This window comes from Diadema antillarum, unplaced genomic scaffold, assembly GCF_040938485.1.
Source record: "Diadema antillarum isolate AM-2024a unplaced genomic scaffold, OU_Dant_1.0 scf00000122, whole genome shotgun sequence".
Lineage (NCBI taxonomy): Eukaryota > Metazoa > Echinodermata > Echinoidea > Diadematoida > Diadematidae > Diadema > Diadema antillarum.
In genome coordinates, this window is record NW_027271011.1 from 3,082,569 (window position 1) to 3,101,183 (window position 18,615).

The 18,615-nt window shown below is 37.0% G+C and overlaps 1 non-coding gene and 1 pseudogene across 1 annotated transcript; one reads left to right on the forward strand and one right to left on the reverse strand.

The window, feature by feature from the left end:
- The first annotated feature begins 7,460 nt into the window (after nt 1-7,460).
- Nucleotides 7,461-7,533, forward strand: Trnak-uuu (transfer RNA lysine (anticodon UUU)). Its single transcript has one exon. It is a non-coding gene; the product is annotated as a tRNA-Lys (tRNA).
- Nucleotides 7,534-11,439: 3,906 nt separating this feature from the next.
- The window catches only part of LOC139720143 (cubilin-like), a 55,626-nt pseudogene continuing 48,450 nt past the window's right edge, over nt 11,440-18,615 (reverse strand).

Consider the following 18,615-nt stretch of genomic DNA (forward strand, 5'->3'; position numbering starts at 1 on the left):
TGATCATCCCGAACACAAGCCTTTTACCCGTTACCTTCTTGGTGAGTGGTAAGGCGCCTTTACCATCTCTCCCTTCCGGCTCTTGTCCCCTTCTTTCCATTTCTCCCCTCACCCCTCTTTCTTCTTCTTCTTCTTCTTCTTCTTCTTCTTCTTCTTCTTCTTCTTTATGATCTTTCACCTTTCTTTATCTCTCCCAATCTCTCTCTCTCTATCTCTCTCTTTCTGAAATCTCCACCACCCCACCACCCCACCCCCCCCCCCTTTCTCTTGTGGTCCACTCGTACCCAGCTGTGAAGTCCTTCCATGGCGCCGTTTTAGAGTGCGCTGTTTGTTTTCCCCCAGAGCAATTTGGCGTGACGGCGCCACCATTGTCGGAGCGAAAAGAGGTTGGTACCTGTGCTTTACGGAGCATGTCACAGGCGCCATTTACAGGTGTATAAAATCCAAGGACTGACGTTTCATCTGTCGCAGGGAGATAAGGAACTGTAAGCGGAGACCTGGCTCTGTGGGAAAGAGAAGGTTCGAAAGATACCGGACACCACGTGTGCATGTATAGCGTTTGACTGTCTTCAGGCTAACTGACAGATTTTGGAAACTATCGACATTTTCCCCAATTTCTTTCAATCTCTGTTTTACAATAGTTCTTCAGAAGATGCCTTTATTGTAACATGGACGTGAATATATACTTTAAAATCATTTTTCCGATTTTTTTTTTCGTTTTTCAATTATTTTATCACTAATGGGCAGTCATGTACCATTATCTTCTTCTTCTTCGTCGTCTTCTTTTTCTTCTTCTTTTTTTTTTCTTCTTTTTCTTCTTCTTCTTCTTCCTCTCCTTCTCCTTCTCCTTCTTCTTTTTTGAATTCATGGATACAATGTCAACATAGTTTATACACGCATTACACTAGAGAAATAAAAACAAGGGGACAGATACAGGTGTGTGTTAATGTACTCTGAAATGAAATTGTATAATGACCTGTTACAGATGACACCGAACTTTCTAGAAATTACTTTTCGACTTAAAACTAAAAATAAAAACATTCTATGTGACCCATCAGGGTAAATCTTATGGACACCTATTCAGGGTATACCATTCAGAGTATCTTCTCATGTCAGGAGCAAAAGGACTTTGTGAACAAGTTCGGTTTATGTGCCCTTATAGACTGCCATTTGATATAAGGTCTTCAAAAGACAGGTGGCACTATTGCTACGTTATGGGTTGTATAACGCAGAACCTTGTATGGGAACGGGATTGAAAGTGCTGATATCCGTAAATTCGAATATGCGCTCTTCTCTCTTTCTTGACATGACAGCTTGTGTGGTTATGTACGCAAGGTTAACTCATAAAAGCTATATTCTTTGCATGGGCAGGGGTGGTTATTTGATTGTATAGCCTTCCCTCTGACCCTCTAATATCTATATTCTCGTTTGCACCTTTTCCCAGTAAGGACCAGAACTAGTTTATAATGCGATGGCGTCTTTGGTTCGGTTAATCGAGGATACTGTACGATTGTTATTCGACATTTTATGAGATGTTGTTTGCATCCATAAGCATCAGGATAATTGCGCTGTGTTGTTAGCTGCTGTTAAATGATGCCTGAGAAAGAGTGGTATTTCATGGAATCGTAAAGATTAAATGGCCACACGCACAGCTTTAAAAATGCCCAAAGTTTAATGTATGATGCATGGCCGATGGTGTCGAGTGAATGCAAAGGTAATTTTGAGTATTTCATGTAAAGACATAATGAACATAGTCTTTTCCAGTAACCTCAATTAAAGAACAAGATATAACATAATAACTATCAAAAATACACCTCAGCTGCCTTTTCTAGTGGGAACATGTTACCACAACATGATATTCCATCTATCTGCTGCCGATTTTTTTTTTCAAAGATGACAATATCTTTGTCAATCAGATAGAAAGGACCATACCGAATTATGTTTGATGTGTCCATACTGGCAGAACGAATAAATACTGACGGTAATGACAAAGCATGTATGGTTATGTCTCAAAAAACGAACGTTTAAATCATATATAAATCTTTGGCAGTTTAAAACGTAGATGATTTATCATGATTTGACTCTCAGTCAGCGGATCTGCAACCATCGCGTATAAGTATAGCTTCTTGTCAATTTTGATTTGATTTGATTATATTCTTTGTATGCCATTTTGTTTGCAAATACATCAATAATGTTTTCTTGCAATTTCCTTAGCAATGTACAAAATAAATATGACTCTCTAAAAAAAATTGTCGTCAAAGATATACACCTGTAATGTAATCACATGCGTTAGATCTTAATCTGCATACAAACGATTGCCAAGAATAAGCACAAAGTTTGATTGTTTGACAGCCAATAATGAATAACGTTAATCATTGTTTTCATTGTTTGTTTAATGTTTTGGTAAGCAGGTACGATTTTCGTGTAATTGGGTCTTCGGTCTATATTGTTTATGAATACAACATGAATTATCAAATCATAATTATGATCACATATTTTGCTGCATGGCTGCTCCTTTCCCCTCGATTGCATCTTTCTGTCGTCTCTCCCCCCCCCCTCTCTCCCTCTCTGTCTCTCTCCCTCTCTCACTTGATCTGTCTATCTATTCCGTTAGAATTATACCAAGCCTTTCTTTCGCCTTTCTATTTATTATTTTGTTGGTTAGTGGTGCGACAATGTGTAACTTGGACCGAAAATCTGTCATTGTTACATGTCCAGCGAAAACAGAGGAGGTCATCGAACGGTTTATTTTACTTTGTAACGGTTAGTACTTTCAGCGAATAGACATTCTCATAGAATAAGACGTATCACAGAAAATCACCGCGAGAAGACCTGTTCACTCTGCGTAATGGTGGTTGGTGGGCGTCTTTTGTTAGCAAAGCAATTACACCGTGCGCTGTTTTCGTTAAATTGCGCTTTGTACGTCTTCCGTTACTTTCTCCTATTATTCTTGTTTATTTGAACGTTTACACGCACCCATAATACTGCCGGAGTTTGATAATGGTTGTGCGAAGATTGGCCTTTTCCACCGCTTTTAGTTTGTTTGGGCCGATAAACACTGATTCCAATTTGTGCTTTTGCCGCCATAATGCTCGCCCGTTCAGTTATTTTATATGCCAGTCGTCAGCAGTGGTCAGGGGGTACACACCCTTATTCCGGCTCTTTAATATTCTTGACCGCATGGCGTACCTTGGTTTTACTTCAACCAGACGCGACCTGCAGTGAACACACACGTAGGCCTATAGCTTGCTGTTGGTCTCGTTTATAATACAGTTTGTCTCATTACTCACTCTAGTATTTATTTGTTACCTTATTTGCTTATTTCAAAACACATCTCAACGGCCTATATAGCTCATCCACATCAATACAGGTTTACTTACAAACGACTTATATAGACATTTGTTATTGTGGGCCTATGTATCTAAGGCTTGGCTGGGTATAAGGCGATTTTCCAAACGACCGATGCCACCTTACGAAAAGGAGTTGTCACTCGCAAAAACACAGTGTCTGACACGGCTTTGAAAGATAGACGAATAGAAAAATGGACATGCATTAAAGGTCCTGATTACCGTTGGGAACTGTGATTAAAAAAAAAAGATGTTCAAGATGTAACTTTTGATGCATATGTGTAGGTCAGTTGTATCACAAAACATCCTACAATATAACATTTTTGCAATGAAGCCTAAAATATAAGGAGATATCACGATTTTTCTCATTCAACTATAACTGTTATAGACGGTTTAGTCTGGAAACATTTTTATTATAGCTATCGTTCAAATTTTGTGTATTTACATATGTAACATCACTAGACATCGATTATATATACTGGTTCATATTTTTACATTGGTTGTTTCTATCCCTAACTCACATGTTAGAACTATTTTGAAGCACTAATGCTGGGTTTTTGTTTCATCTGTAAATGGTAAATTATGTCTTGAAATAGGGAGAGACCGGGCTGGGATTGAATAGGGGAAACACCAGCACAACTTATACATTCACCATTAATAATTCATTTTCACTCAATAAAACAGATGTAAGTGGAGATGTGTCAGCTTAGAAAAAGTCAATATGTCAAGGTGTTAATGAAATAAATAGTATTTTTGTCATTCCTTTTTTATAAAGTATAATCAGCACAAACTTGCACACACACACACTCACTTTTTTTTTGTTTTTCAACGATGTTTATTCTGTTCCATTCAAAGTAATAGAAAAAATAGCAATTTTCATTTGCTACAATTGAAATGACGAAAATATACATTTGTGATCATAATAGCAAATTTGCTATTGCTGTACATAATGACATAACAAAAATTACATTTTCATGAACAATACATACAGTCACTTCCCCTATGCTCTCAAAAAAATTGCTTAGATTTAACAGTGATAATTCAATTCTTCTAGCATTAATCTTAATAATCATCCAAATGAATTATGCAGCAAAATTATACAGTAATAAATAATGGAACCATATTATTTATCAACCAATACCCGCCCACCTACTAACTCATATCCCTTCCTGAGTCCCTATGACCACCCCCACCAGTTCCCTCCCTTCCTGTTTCCTCCCCCACCCCTATCTGTACACATGCAACACACAAACACATACAAACACACCCATACACACACATACATACACATGCACCTAATTTGGTTAAAAGCTCTTGCCTACACATCACAATATAGTAAATATAGTTATATAATCAGCCCGCCAACAGGCTGACAGGAACGCATGGGAAAGGAGAGGGAGAAAATACAAAACAACACAAGAGAAAAGAAGAAGAAGAAGAAGAAGAGGAGGAGGAATGAAGGAAAGGAAAAAAATGAAGAAAAGAAAGAGTGGAATACTATGGAAACATTACTATTTTCATAAAAGTCACAGACGTTGCACATAGCTTCAGACTGGTTTATTCAACGAAGTCTCAAAATATTCCCATTTTTGTAAATGTACATGTAGCTTCCCAGCCTTGGTCGCAAGGATTTTTTCCTCATTTATTAATTCAACAATAATCTTTTGCATCTTTTCTCCAGTGGGTAACTTATTTCCCGTTCTAGATTTAAAAAATGATGTATTTTATTAAAATAATCAAAGTATTTACACATTTTGACCTATTTGAATAACCCGAGATTCCCCCAAATATATCTCTCCAATCCATATCCCTTAACTCATTTATATCAAAATAATTGATTATGAATTCCCATAACGGTTTCACTTTATTTTATTATTTTGATTTACAACCTCATTTTCCAATTGTCTATATTTATAGATATCGAGCCAAACCTTCAATATTTCCGAATAAAAAGGTGGTACATTATCTGTCATAATAGATGAATCAAAAGTCACACATAAACAGGAATCTACCTCCTACTGTACTAAAACAGAAGTCAAAAAATAATTTCCACCCAACTTCTTTTTCTCCATATAGAAGGCGTTTTGGCCACATAATACGTTGTGCCTTAACAAATAACCGAAAGTTCGTCATTCTTAAACCCCCAAACTCATAATCTTGATACATAATATTTCTCTTTATACGGTCTTTGCCATGCCATAAGAAATCAAAGGTAATCTTTTCGACTTCTGAAAATACCCACTGAGGAACAACAATAAGTAATGCTACATAATTTAATTTTGACAAGGCAAATGTTTTCATAAGATGTATTTTTCCCATAAATGTTAAATCTCTTTCTTTCCACCATCCTAAAAGACTTTTTATCTTACTTGATATTTCTTTGAAATTTAAATTCTCTTTTGCCTTAACATCTAAGGAAAAATAAATTCCTAATATTTTGATTTCTTGGACAAAATTCCCAAACAAATGAATATTCGGCCTATCTTTTTCCTCCCCAAGCCATAAGAAATTAGTCTTCCCTTTATTCATTTTGAGACCACTTATTTTCCCAATCACACTCACACACACACACGCACACACACACACACACACACTTATCATGTAAGATACCTGTAATATTCAGAAACATACCCTGTCGTGGGAAAATTATATCAATTCCACTTTTGCAGAGAATCATAATTATTTTCAAGTTTTAGAGCACTCATATGGCAATAAACATGATAAACTCTTAAAACTTGTTAAAATTCCCCCCTTCCTAATCGATAATCCGCGAAGCTTTCTCAGGTGGGCAAAAAGTAAATAAAAACTTTTATATTATATCTAATTGGGTTAAAAAAAAAAAAAAAAAAAAAAAAAAACTTATACGAATCAAAGTGAGCGTCGAAAAAAAAACCCAGACGAAATGTTGAGGAGCCCTGGTTTAAATCATTTATTGTCTTATCATCACCATGTTACATCACGCGAAGTGTAGCATTCCAGACCGTATGAGTCTTAAAAATCATCGACTTTCTGTAGGAAAGGTCTACCAATTAGAGGCAAGTGAGAATTTCTAGTCTTTTGTCATGATTATGAGTTTCTTTGTTGTATTTCAAATAATCGAATAGTGTATCACGAAATGGTTCATTAAAGCATTAACACTTATGTACTTCACTTTGCAACAAATATTTAACATACACGTTAAAATCTACAAAAAAGATTACAACCAAATAGAAAATATTGCTCAATTACTCAGAACTGCATAATGAATATTATAGAATGTCAGAATTACAGTTTGATATGAACATTCGTGTCTCAAGAGAAAAGTGAATGAATGCTAGTTTCCCTGATACATTGCCCATGCAGGGGCGGATCCAGGAATTCCTTAAAGGGGGTGGGGAGCAAACAATATTTCTGGTGCTACTTCCGGGTTTATCTCATTTTTTTGTCTTGTTATTTCTTTTAACAACAAATAAAGAGGGGGCGCGCACCCGGTGCGCCCCCTCTGGATCCGCCACTGCATGATGAGGTGAATTCTAGCAGCGGTCCAATTGGGCACTCCACTCTTTATGCTTCTCTGATAAAATTGCAAGGGCGGATCCAGGAAATCCGAAAAGGGGAGGCGGCCTTTACAAAATTAAATGGGGGCGCACGCTCCCCATTTTTTTCTATTTCTTTTGTTTTAACAAGGAACAAAGGGGGGGGGGGGTGCCCGGTGCGCCCCCCTTCGGATCCACCACTGAATTGTACACCATCGATTTGAAAACAGAATTTTCTTATCAGTAAGAAAAAAGAAAAGAAAAGAACGGAAAGAAAAATGACAAAGAACAAACAAACAAACAAAAACGAACAACTTTTCTAGTCATAGTGCAGCCAAAAACAAAATCAAAAACATATTATATAAGTGAATGCTGCTACATATTACAAAAAAAACCAGGTCACATTCGAAAGAAATCACATCATTGTCAATGTTATTTGAAATAGGCTTTCTCTGCCCAGTCCGTGGAATGGAGATAATAAAGAAGATTTCGCGCCACGAAATAACTGAAGATGATTAAGACAGTGTCACTGAATAAGTAAAGACGGTTACGTGACATCGCACTGCCATGGAAATGAATTGAATAACTGAAAGCGTGAGCCCGGTTAGCTCAGTTGGTAGAGCATCAGACTTTTAATCTGAGGGTCAGGGGTTCAAGTCCCCTATCGGGTGTGTGGCATCCTTCTTCTTCCTCTCTTTTTTTTAATGAATTCTGACCTGCACAAGGAACCGATGTTTTTGTATGTCCCTCCTGAATCCCTTGACGTCAATTTTGAAACAAGAACGGCAAGGGAATAAAAAAAAAAAACTTCAGATTATCGCTTGTATTCATGTCCACTAACATTATGTCCACTGGAACCACAGAAAATGTCCAAAAATGATTTTAGGTGTTTAATATAATTTTATCATACGATTTCAAAAATGCATGTAACGTCTGTTTTGCATTTGCGTAGTTGCTATAGACATATTCAAAAATGGAATGACTGTGCACCTGCACAGTTCATAACTTTATCATAAGAAAGGTAGATTCTGAAGAATAAAAGAAGATGGTAGAAATTGGATTAAAATCAAACATAAATAGGAAAAAATCCGAATAGTCCAATGAAAAACTTTCATGATTTTGGCAAAAACTGTTATTGGTCTAAACCACATTTCTAACAAGCTAAAGTTATCAACGGTTTTGCAACTACAAATCCTTGGGACATTTCAACAACAACAAAAAAAGTCGCTTTTTCCATCTTTCCTCATATTTACTATAAAAAAGGCAGAAATTTAATAAGGATTTGTGTGTAGATCAGTTGGCTGTTCATGGGGCCATGAAATCATCACCTCAACTTAGTTTGCGGAAGCGTTTACTACACTAATATCACTGTGTCATTAAAAATGTATTTCTTATCTGTGGTCGGAAGTGGCTGAAACTTCAGAAGTCTGTTCGTATGCGCTTTATCAAATTCGACCATGGTGCGGACTTTCAATCCATAACTTGACAGGGAAATGCAAAATGAAAACCTAGTATGAAAGCACAAATCTATTCTGTTCTTTAAATATAAGAAACAAATATCAATTTCATTAACTGTTTCGTCTACCTTATTTTTGTTCTTATTCCTCTGAAGTAAACATTGCAATTACATAACTATAGCATGCGAAGGTGATGAACGTGTATGAGGGCATTCATCAAGATAAGCACAATTTAGATATCGGAAAACATGAATGTTCAAATGATTCAAATGATTTTAACTTTCTTATATGATGTTGTGTTAACAAATCTCATAAAGCAAAAAGAAAAATGGAGCAAACGTGAAATAACTAATTTGGTGGATGCTACATGATCCAAATAGTGGTATTATCACCTTATTTGCTAACCGGAGAAATCAGCCGATACAGAACGAGCGCAATATCAGCGAAGAAAAACAAATAAGAATAAAAAATGTTAAGATTGAGTGAAGAAATAATGAAATCAATGGTATTAATCATAAAATCACGGATAAAAAGGCACACAATAGTATAGGGTCAAGGTGTTATGAGTGGAACCGATAAAGACTGCAGAATAAATGTTTGACGTGTTGATTTTGGTGTTACAGTCGTTCCTCTACTTTTTGGCAGATTCATACGGATTTACATTTAACAATTTCTCGGTCAAACACACAAGTTGTACGGCTCTCTTTTGAAATGATGCTGGCGTCCGATTTGATTTTTGTAATTACATGTACTTTGTGTTTGTGTGGATACATAAAGGTATTACAAGATAATTGTTTCTTTTGCTGGAATATAATGCAGAGTACGTGTATTTGAATACATGTAATACAAGTACAAGAATTTGAAATACACAGTATATTATTCTAAACTAGGTCCATTTTTTTCCCTCTCTCAGTTGGTTCGGTACCGTGATTGCATTCACTGCTGTAAATCGATATCATAATGTGTGAGATCTACAAGCAAGCTAAAGTGTATTTATCTATTATGAGAGAAAGTTTAACTTTTTTCCCCCTTTCCTTCATTCGTCTACTGCCATTTTGGTCACAAAATTTTATTCACAAAATGTATTACTACTTGTTCTTGGATTATTGTATTTCCATGTGTACTATATCAGTTGGATATTCTTTGAATATTCTTGGCATTTTCTGATTATTCTTGAATTTCATGCAAAACTTACACACCCTGTCTCTTCTTTAAATTAATATGATGAGTTTAAATCAGTCTCGTCTAGCCTAATGTAAATATACATTATTTTGCCTGCCTGAGAAAATAGCTAATAGCCTTGCATAAAGGCTACAAACACATACTGTTTACACATCAGCACACCAACAGTCAAACACACACACACACACACACACACACACATCCTAAAACAACATAGACAAATTGAGGCAGTGAACTGCACTATTGGATAAATCACGGAACTTTTTATTTTGAACAAGATTCACTTTGCTATGGGATGCTTTTAATCAGCCTAGGCACACATCAAATCCATCTTTTCCCTTCATGAAAAAGATTCACTCTTTAATTCATACTCCACATTTTCATCAATACATCTATAACCTTTCATTATTCATCTTCGACATGATCATAGTGCGCAAATAAATGAATAAATGATAATGAAATCATCATTATTCCTCACTCTTCTGAGAGAGGAAAATCACAAATAATCATTACATAGGTACTTTATACAGTGGTGATGCAATAAATGAACTCTACATAAATAATAATTTTGATAACATGGAAAGCATGTTGTATCCTTTACAAGACGACATCTAATGTAATTGTTAGACATTTTGGTCAAGACAAATTTTTGGCTTATTTAGTTTCATGACCAAAACTCTCCTAATTTCATGATTCATTTCATAGAACTATTGCCATAAATGCTTGTGAAGTTCCAAGATCTGTCTGTGTCGCAGTTAATTCAAATCATTATTAGTCCATTTTCAGGAGATAATTTACATCAGAAAATACACATTTATCAATGCATGACATTCCTTGAATTATAAGTGAAAATAACAGATTGCTTACAAAAACATTTTCATGCAAATACACACACACACAAAAAAATGAATATGATACCTGGTACTTTTTCAAAAGTGAAACAATACTAAACTGGTGAAAGGAACATGGAATGTATGCAGACTTACACGTACATCTGTAACATTAACATATTTACAGAGAAAACAACAAAGCTACAAGAATTAAGGTTGTCCACGTTCCAGTGTTTTGATAAAAAGAAAAATATCTGCCACATGAAAGGGACACCGCTAGTTTCCAAACTAGAAATCTATTCCGGCACAGAATGTTCATTGTTGCAATTATTTTACAAATTTTTGCAAACTTTAATTCTTCAAATAAAGATTTGCAAGATGTGTGCCAACCTAACACACTGAAAATTCAAAACGCACCTTATTTCTTGGCTTCACACATTACCACAAGTACTCCTATTTCCCGATTCATATCTGGATTCTACAAACAATGTGTTAAGGGAAACTGAAATCTTAACTTTAGTGAAACAAATCCTGCCCGTCTTTATAATAAAAGACTTTCTGTCGCATATCAACCAAGGATAACTATCACACAATTTAAAACATTCTGAACCCATCACACAACTTTCATACACTCAAAACAGGTAAAATATTTCAGAAATTTGGGGCTTCATTCACATGATCTTAATATTATGAAATATAGAGGTCACAAGAGAATTAAAAAAAAAAGAGAACAGTTTGTGATTAAAATCATTATATAAAAAAAGCTACAATGTAATTAAAAGGGATATTTCTGGAAATACAACAGTAATTTTAGTGGGAGTGACATATTACTATAAATAAGAGTAAAGAAGCCATTTCGTAACAGAAGTTAATATCGGTGAACACATTTGCAAGTACCAAGGGAAATGTTTGCATAATTTAGATACAAGACCATTTTCACTTTACTATCAAATTTGTTAAAGTGTTTATTATGATAGTCCGACACGCAATGTTTGTTTGGTGCCTTTGGCTATGGCCTTTGCAGAACAGACACGTGACCAAACCGTACATTATATCATTGCCATGGTGATGGCATGGAGATAGAATTGATCCACTCATATCTCTGTGACTAAATTTGTGTGTATGTTGCTAGGTAACCAGGCCTGGTCACGTACGCATCACTGACAAACTTGATAGTCACATGATTTGTCTTTGTTTCGTAGACGAAGGGCTCCCTCTCTCCACACAAACGAGGCGGTAGGCCTGTAGCCACCGCTTCTATTATCTGTATGAAAGAAAAGAAACAAAATTGATTGCATGAATCTCTCATTAAAATCCATTTCCATTTGTTGTTTGAAAAAATGACTTTTACGGCAATTTCTGCTATTTGAGAAATATTTCTCCATTTTTGTAAATGCTTAGTAATAAACAAAAACGAGTAAGAAATAAAAAAAAAGTATCACTTCACAGGAAAGTAAAATGCTGTAAATCCAGAAACTTTTGTGAATTATGCAAGATGTCAAATTTGCAAAAGTGAAGATGAAAGTGTTTGTCTACACAATGTATCGAATGCCAGCCTGTGCGTGTGGTGGAAGTTTAATGCTGCAAAAAAGGCCGTCGGCTTCAAGTCGAGAAAGTTTCATGCCGCGAATCTTTTTGGTATTAGTAACATTAAATCTTCCCATTTGGCATATTCATCATGCTTGAACAGGTGGCTGAAATGCTCACACAATGTCACTTTAAAGGAAATACCATGGACCATTACTTGCCAGATTACAGTGAAGAAAACATGTGTAGTGAAGCACTGTAGGAAGTCAATAGAGGGGGCTATTTGCTTTTGATCTTTTACTACAATGAATCCAACGGGAAAATCAGTTGTGAGGAGAGTTTCACAATGAAGCTACCCATCAAAGGTTAATAGAACGGTACTGTAAAACACAATATTTTCGCGGCATGAAATTTTCGTGAATTGGAGCCGATGGCCTTTTTCGCGGCATGAAAATTTCGCGAGTTGCCTCTAACATTCAATGCATATTGTGTAGACAAGAACTTTCATGTGCATTTGAATTTCGCGAATCTTGGTTCTCGCGAAATTTAAATGCACGCGAACATTCCTCGTTTTACAGTATGCATTTTTCTTTGTTACAAACAGTACCTATAACAGGTCAAGACATGATCTATCCACTGGACTAGGCAACACGAAGTAAGTGATAACATGTTTTATGTTTCGGCATTTCTCTTGGGACACAAGACATACAGATAGTCAAGGGGCCCATTTCATTTAGCTCTAAAATCAATTGTATGTTCGATTCAACTTATTTTGGGGACAATTTTGGGATCGGTCAGTCTTCAGAAGTTAGATAGAAACCGTTTCACTAAGAAGTCTCGCAGCAATATCTTGTGCCCACTTTGACCCATTTTAGAATACATCTTGAATGTCCATGCATCCTTCCCTATTTCCCTTTGGTAGATCGGGGGGGGGGGGGTGTTTCATAAAGCTCTATGTAAAGTTACAAACAACTTAAGAACGACTGGTGATCAGTTCTAGTGCTGAATTATTGAAATTACAGTAAAATGTATGACAGGTATAAGCACATCAGAACTGATCACCAGTCATTCTTAAGTAATTCGTAACTTTAAGAACAGCTTTACGAAACACCCCCCTGATCTGAATCTGTCCCAGCTTTGGGTTCACTCTTTGGCTCCATATGAAGATTTTGATCGCAAAATGAGATAACTCCATTATTGTTGATTTGAGAAATTTGTGAGTAAAGCCGCTAAAAAAAGAAAGAAAGAAAAAATATTATAAAAAGAAAGTATGGGATATTGTTCATCATAACTTCAAGAATATTGTTTTTTATGAAAGAAGCAAGGTATCACTGGAAAGTTGTTTTGTTTTTCTTCTTCTTCTTTTTTTTTTTGCTCTTTATCTGATGATGGACCCATCTTTAATTTTCCACAAAATGGCACTTGACACGTTTTGCTACCAAATTCTTCCTACAGTTCCCATGTTAGTGAAACATGGTCCAGGTTCACTGTTCACTTGCTTGAAATCATTGTTTGGTTCAGGAGGAAACTTACCGCCACATAGTCAAAGGCACAGTTCTCCGCCTCTATGTGAAAACTGGAGAAGCTGATGCGTATCCTCGTGCCCAGGGCCGAGGTGATGACCGTCTGACACTGGACGTTGATGGGGTAGCGGTCAGGCCACTGTGGGGTGGCAAAGGACCCGGTCACTCCGGGCAGTGCCTGCAGGGATTGCTGACAGTCTGTGGCTGAAAAATGTAAAATATGGACATGAGGATAAAGGTCACGAAGTCAAATATCAAAATACAAGTGACTTCCATTACAACTACAAGCACTCGCAATAGAGCACATGTATCCCCCGAACCCGTCTCCCATACTCCATCTGGATTACTTTTTAGGCCAGAATTTTGTATGATATGGCAACTGTTGCAGGATACAATAAAATCCAAATAGGTGTAGGTGTATAGATTTGATTATGATTCATTTACATACCAAATTTGAAAAAAAAATCGGTCAAGAAACAAGGCAGGGTCGCACACACAAGCAGACCCTGTAAAATTTACCTTTTCATGTATAAAGACGGAACAAGCAAGGGCGCCACCACCAAAAATAATATGGGCATCTTTATTTCACTATAATGGAGCTTTTTGCCAAATTTGAAGAAAATCTGAAAAGAAATGTGGCTGATAGTGCACACACAAGAAATGAGCATTGGCATCCAAAGTCGGAACACTGAGGGCGCCGTCACCACAAACTGTTGTATCCTGAATGTAGAAGGATCACCCATACTCCTCCCTAGCAAGTCTGAATAAAATCTGTTGGGTAACAATCAAGGTATTGCATAAATAAGCACTTTTGCAAATTTTGACATGATCAAGATGACCTTTGACCCTGTAAAAGGTGGAACAGTGAGGGCAGCATTATCAATAGGTATAGATGTATAGATTTGACTATGATATATTTATAATAATTTTGGGACCTGAATTTTTACTTCGCCACATCACGAATTTCATTATAACCATGTTTGTCATAAAGGGTGTTCACTGTCTGATCTTGTTTCAGTCTGTTTTATTTCTCCACTTGCACAAATGAAATCATTATGACATTTTCTACAATCTTCATATCAAAATATAAACAAGAGTACTCAAAAGAAATAAATATACTAATGTGTTTGATATGTACAAATATTTCATTGTATCTTAACCCTAATGAGGCCTGCCATTTTTGGCTTTGCTAAAACCGGAGGGGGGGGGGGGGGATTCAGCCCCCCCCCCAAAAATCTTGGCCATCAGTGGTGCGATTGCAACGAAATTTGGCATGCATTACACCCACGTCATAACCTACAAGATTGTGTCGTAAGATTTTTTGAAACAGTCAATTTCTAATTTTAATTGATTAATTATGCAAATTAAGCTCAGGATCATATTTTAGCCTAATCAAAAGCATTGAGAGTCTACTTTTTGGTCTGTAGTTCTGTTTTAGCATATTCAACAATTGCACATAACAAAAACTTCCAACAGTCATTTCAATTCTTATGTATTTTATTGTTTTCAGAATTTCTTATGTATTTCTGTTTTTCAACTTTTGTTTTTTCTTTGTTTTTTATTGGAAATTGTCAATTACCACTTTTCTACCATAATTAGCAAAAATTAATCAATGAAAGTGATTAATTGTAAAAATAATCAGGTTTTTATGACTTTCATGACAGAGCACTGTTTTCAATAGGAAATGAACACAAAATCACAAAATTGTGCCCGTTTCGGGATGACATGCCGTTCAAAAATGGGCGTGGCTTCGAAAAAGTATGCGCAGACTTTTGCAAATTTGGTCTCAAAAGTTGCGAGAGACTTGAACAAAGAAAGTCAAGAAGCCTCACGACAAGGCCTTCTCGCATTACAGAATTATAGCGCCAAACATCGAGGGGGTGGATTCTGCCCGGCCCTGTTACGGTTAAGGTATAAAGGTTGGGGAGACCATTATCAGTAAAGAATTCGCTTGATTGGGAGAACAGCTTCTGGGCAATATGTTATCTTACAATTCTCCCTCATTTCGTCACTGAAGGAATAAAACCCAAGCACATAAATGCATATCAACAATAATAATTTAAAACTATTATCAATATCATTTGGTTACAAGGAGAACACAAAGGGAATACAATAAGACAACAAAATTTAAGGGTCAAAGTAAAATGATACCTGAATAAAGACAAGGCAATCGCCAAATTGTGTCTCGCCCATTCGCGTACAAGGAATTAATATTTTTTATAACTCCCAGAAGTTAATTGACCTGCTTATGACCTTTGACCTTGTGGTGACCTTCAATACCCTAAGGGACATTTACCATCCAAGTTTGGTCACAAACTGACAAAGGGATCAAAAGTAATGAGCCATAATCGAAACGCGCCCTAAAAACTTAACATTGGGCCCTAAAAATTTGTTGACCCCTTTCTGTGACATTTGACCTTGTGATGACCTTTAACTCCCCAAGGGACATCTACCGTCCAAGTTTGGTCACAAACGGACATAGGGATCAAAAGTTATGAGCCACAATCAAAACGCGCCCTAAAAACATAACATTGGGCCCTAAAAGTTTGTTGACCCCTGTCTGTGACCTTTGACCTTGTGACGACCTTCACCTCCCCAAGGAACATGTTCCATCCAAGTTTGGTCACAAACGGACAAAGGGATCAAAAGTTATGAGCCATAAACGAAATGCACCCTAAAAACTTAACATTGGACCCTAAAAGTTTGTTGACCCCTGTCTGTAACCTTTGACCTTGTGGTTACCTTCAACTTCCCAAGAGACATCTACCATCACCCAAGTTTGATTGCCATTGTAGCAACATGTGCTGAGTTATGTGTGATAAGAGTCTTGCAATTAAACTTTAATGTATGACCTCAAATGACCTTTGACCTTATCATGTGACCTCTTACGGCACCATAACATGAAGGTACCCCCAGTGCATCCATCACCCAAGTTTGATTGCTATTGTAGCAACATGTGTCGAGTTACGAGTGGTAAGAGAGTCTTGCAAGTAAACTTTAACGTATGACCTCAAATGACCTTTGACCTTATCCTTTGACCTCCAACGGCACCATAACATGAAGGTACCCCCAGTGCATCTATGACCCAAGTTAGGTTGTAATCCAAGCAACTTATGTGAAGTTATTTGTCAAAAGAGAGTCTTGCAGGTAAACTTTAACATAGAAAAGAGGGTCTTGCACATACCCTTTAATATATGACCTCAAATGACCTTTGACCTCATCACATGACCTCTGACAACACCATAACATGAAGATACCCCTAGTGCTTCTATCACCCAAGTGTGGCTGCCATTGCTGTAACAGTTGCCAAGTTATGCATCATAAGAGAGTCTTGCAGGTAAACTTTAACATTTGTGACGGACGACGGACGACGGACGACGGACGGACGACGGACGGACGACGGACGGACGACGGACGGACACCATTTGGATCCCTTAGTCTCGCCTTCACCTCCGGTGGGCGAGACAAAAAGCTGAAAGAAGATAAGGGATAATAAAGTGAAACATTACACAGTGTGAGATAAATCAACAAACCTGGCTCTGCTGGAACAACTGGCTGCGGTCCATATGGTGCTGGTACCACGGGCTCTGGTGGAACGTATGGAGGAGGTTGTACAGGTTGAGGTGGCACAGGTTGAGGAGGTTCATAGGGTAATGGCACCACAGGTTGAGGAGGTTCATAGGGTAATGGCACCACAGGTTGAGGAGGTTCATAGGGTAATGGCACCACAGGTTGAGGAGGTTCATAGGGTAATGGTACCACTGGTTGAGGAGGTTCATAGGGGGCTGGTATCACGGGTTGAGGAGGCTGGTTGTATACTGGAATTTGCGGTTGTGGTGGGTAGTTCTGGTAAGGACCATAGGGTGGCTGAATATTCTGTGAAAATTAAGGAACATGCAGATATTTGTTAAGCAGCACAAAAATATGTATTCTTGTTATAAACAGAAATAAGATCTTTATGAGCCTAAATTACACTCAGTCCAGATTCTTACTAGAATAAACTGTTAATCAAATATTACTTGACATAATCATAATTTTCAATGCTGTTTGCTTTTACAGTATATTCCAAATATTAACTTACATTGCTTGGAATCTGTGGGGCTGCAGTAAATTCAGCTGTGTAGCCAGAGGCCTTGACATATTCATCACTGTGGAAGTGAACTTCACATGTAGAGGAATGAGAACGCCAGGTGAAGGAAGGCCTGGAACCACAAAACTTCTCACTGGCACCATCTGGGATGCTGGTTACCTAGCAACAAGGAAATCCAGACAATTGGTGGCAATTTACAAATCACTCACCAGCATGTCACTCTCATTTGAAGAATAATTTAACTAATTTCCAAAATGAAACATAAGCACTGTAATCACAGAGAACTAAAGTCTTCTATAAAATTTTCATTACTCCAAGGCAATTACTGAATTTCCAGGAGGATGCTGCAATACTAGCCACAACGACAAAGCAAGAATCGATACTGGCATTTTTCCTGTCAGCAAGTCACTTCATCAATGTCTCAACCTAACCCATTTATTTCCGTCAGAATTTTCAAACCAACCAAACAAACAGAAAATCTATGAATTGCAGTTATCAACAAGGAAAAGTAGAAATTACGCGGTGCGTAATATATGTTCCCGCTGGAAGTAGCAAAATGTACAATATAGGTCAAAAATCAAGGTCAAAGGTAAAAGAAGTCAAAGGTCAAAATTCTGTGTAGAAGTTTTGAAGCCCTCACCTAGTGCCATCACATAAAGCAAACGGGGTCGAAATCGGGTTAGAAATGGCGAAGGAGTAGCATTTTGTAGCAAAATGTACAATACAGGTCAAAAATCAAGGTCAAAGGTCAAAGAAGTCAAAGGTCAAAATTCTGTGTGGAAGTTTTGAAGCCCTCACCTAGTGCCATCACATAAAGCAAACAGAATCGAAATCGGGTTAGAAATGGCGAAGGAGTAGCATTTTGTAGCAAAATGTACAATATAGGTCAAAAATCAAGGTCAAAGGTCAAAGAAGTCAAAGGTCAAAATTCTGTGTAGAAGTTTTGAAGCCCTCACCTAGTGCCATCACATAAAGCAAACAGAATCGAAATCGGGTTAGAAATGGCGAAGGAGTAGCATTTTGTAGCAAAATGTACAATATAGGTCAAAAATCAAGGTCAAAGGTAAAAGAAGTCAAAGGTCAAAATTCTGTGTAGAAGTTTTGAAGCCCTCACCTAGTGCCATCACATATAAAAGCAAATGGA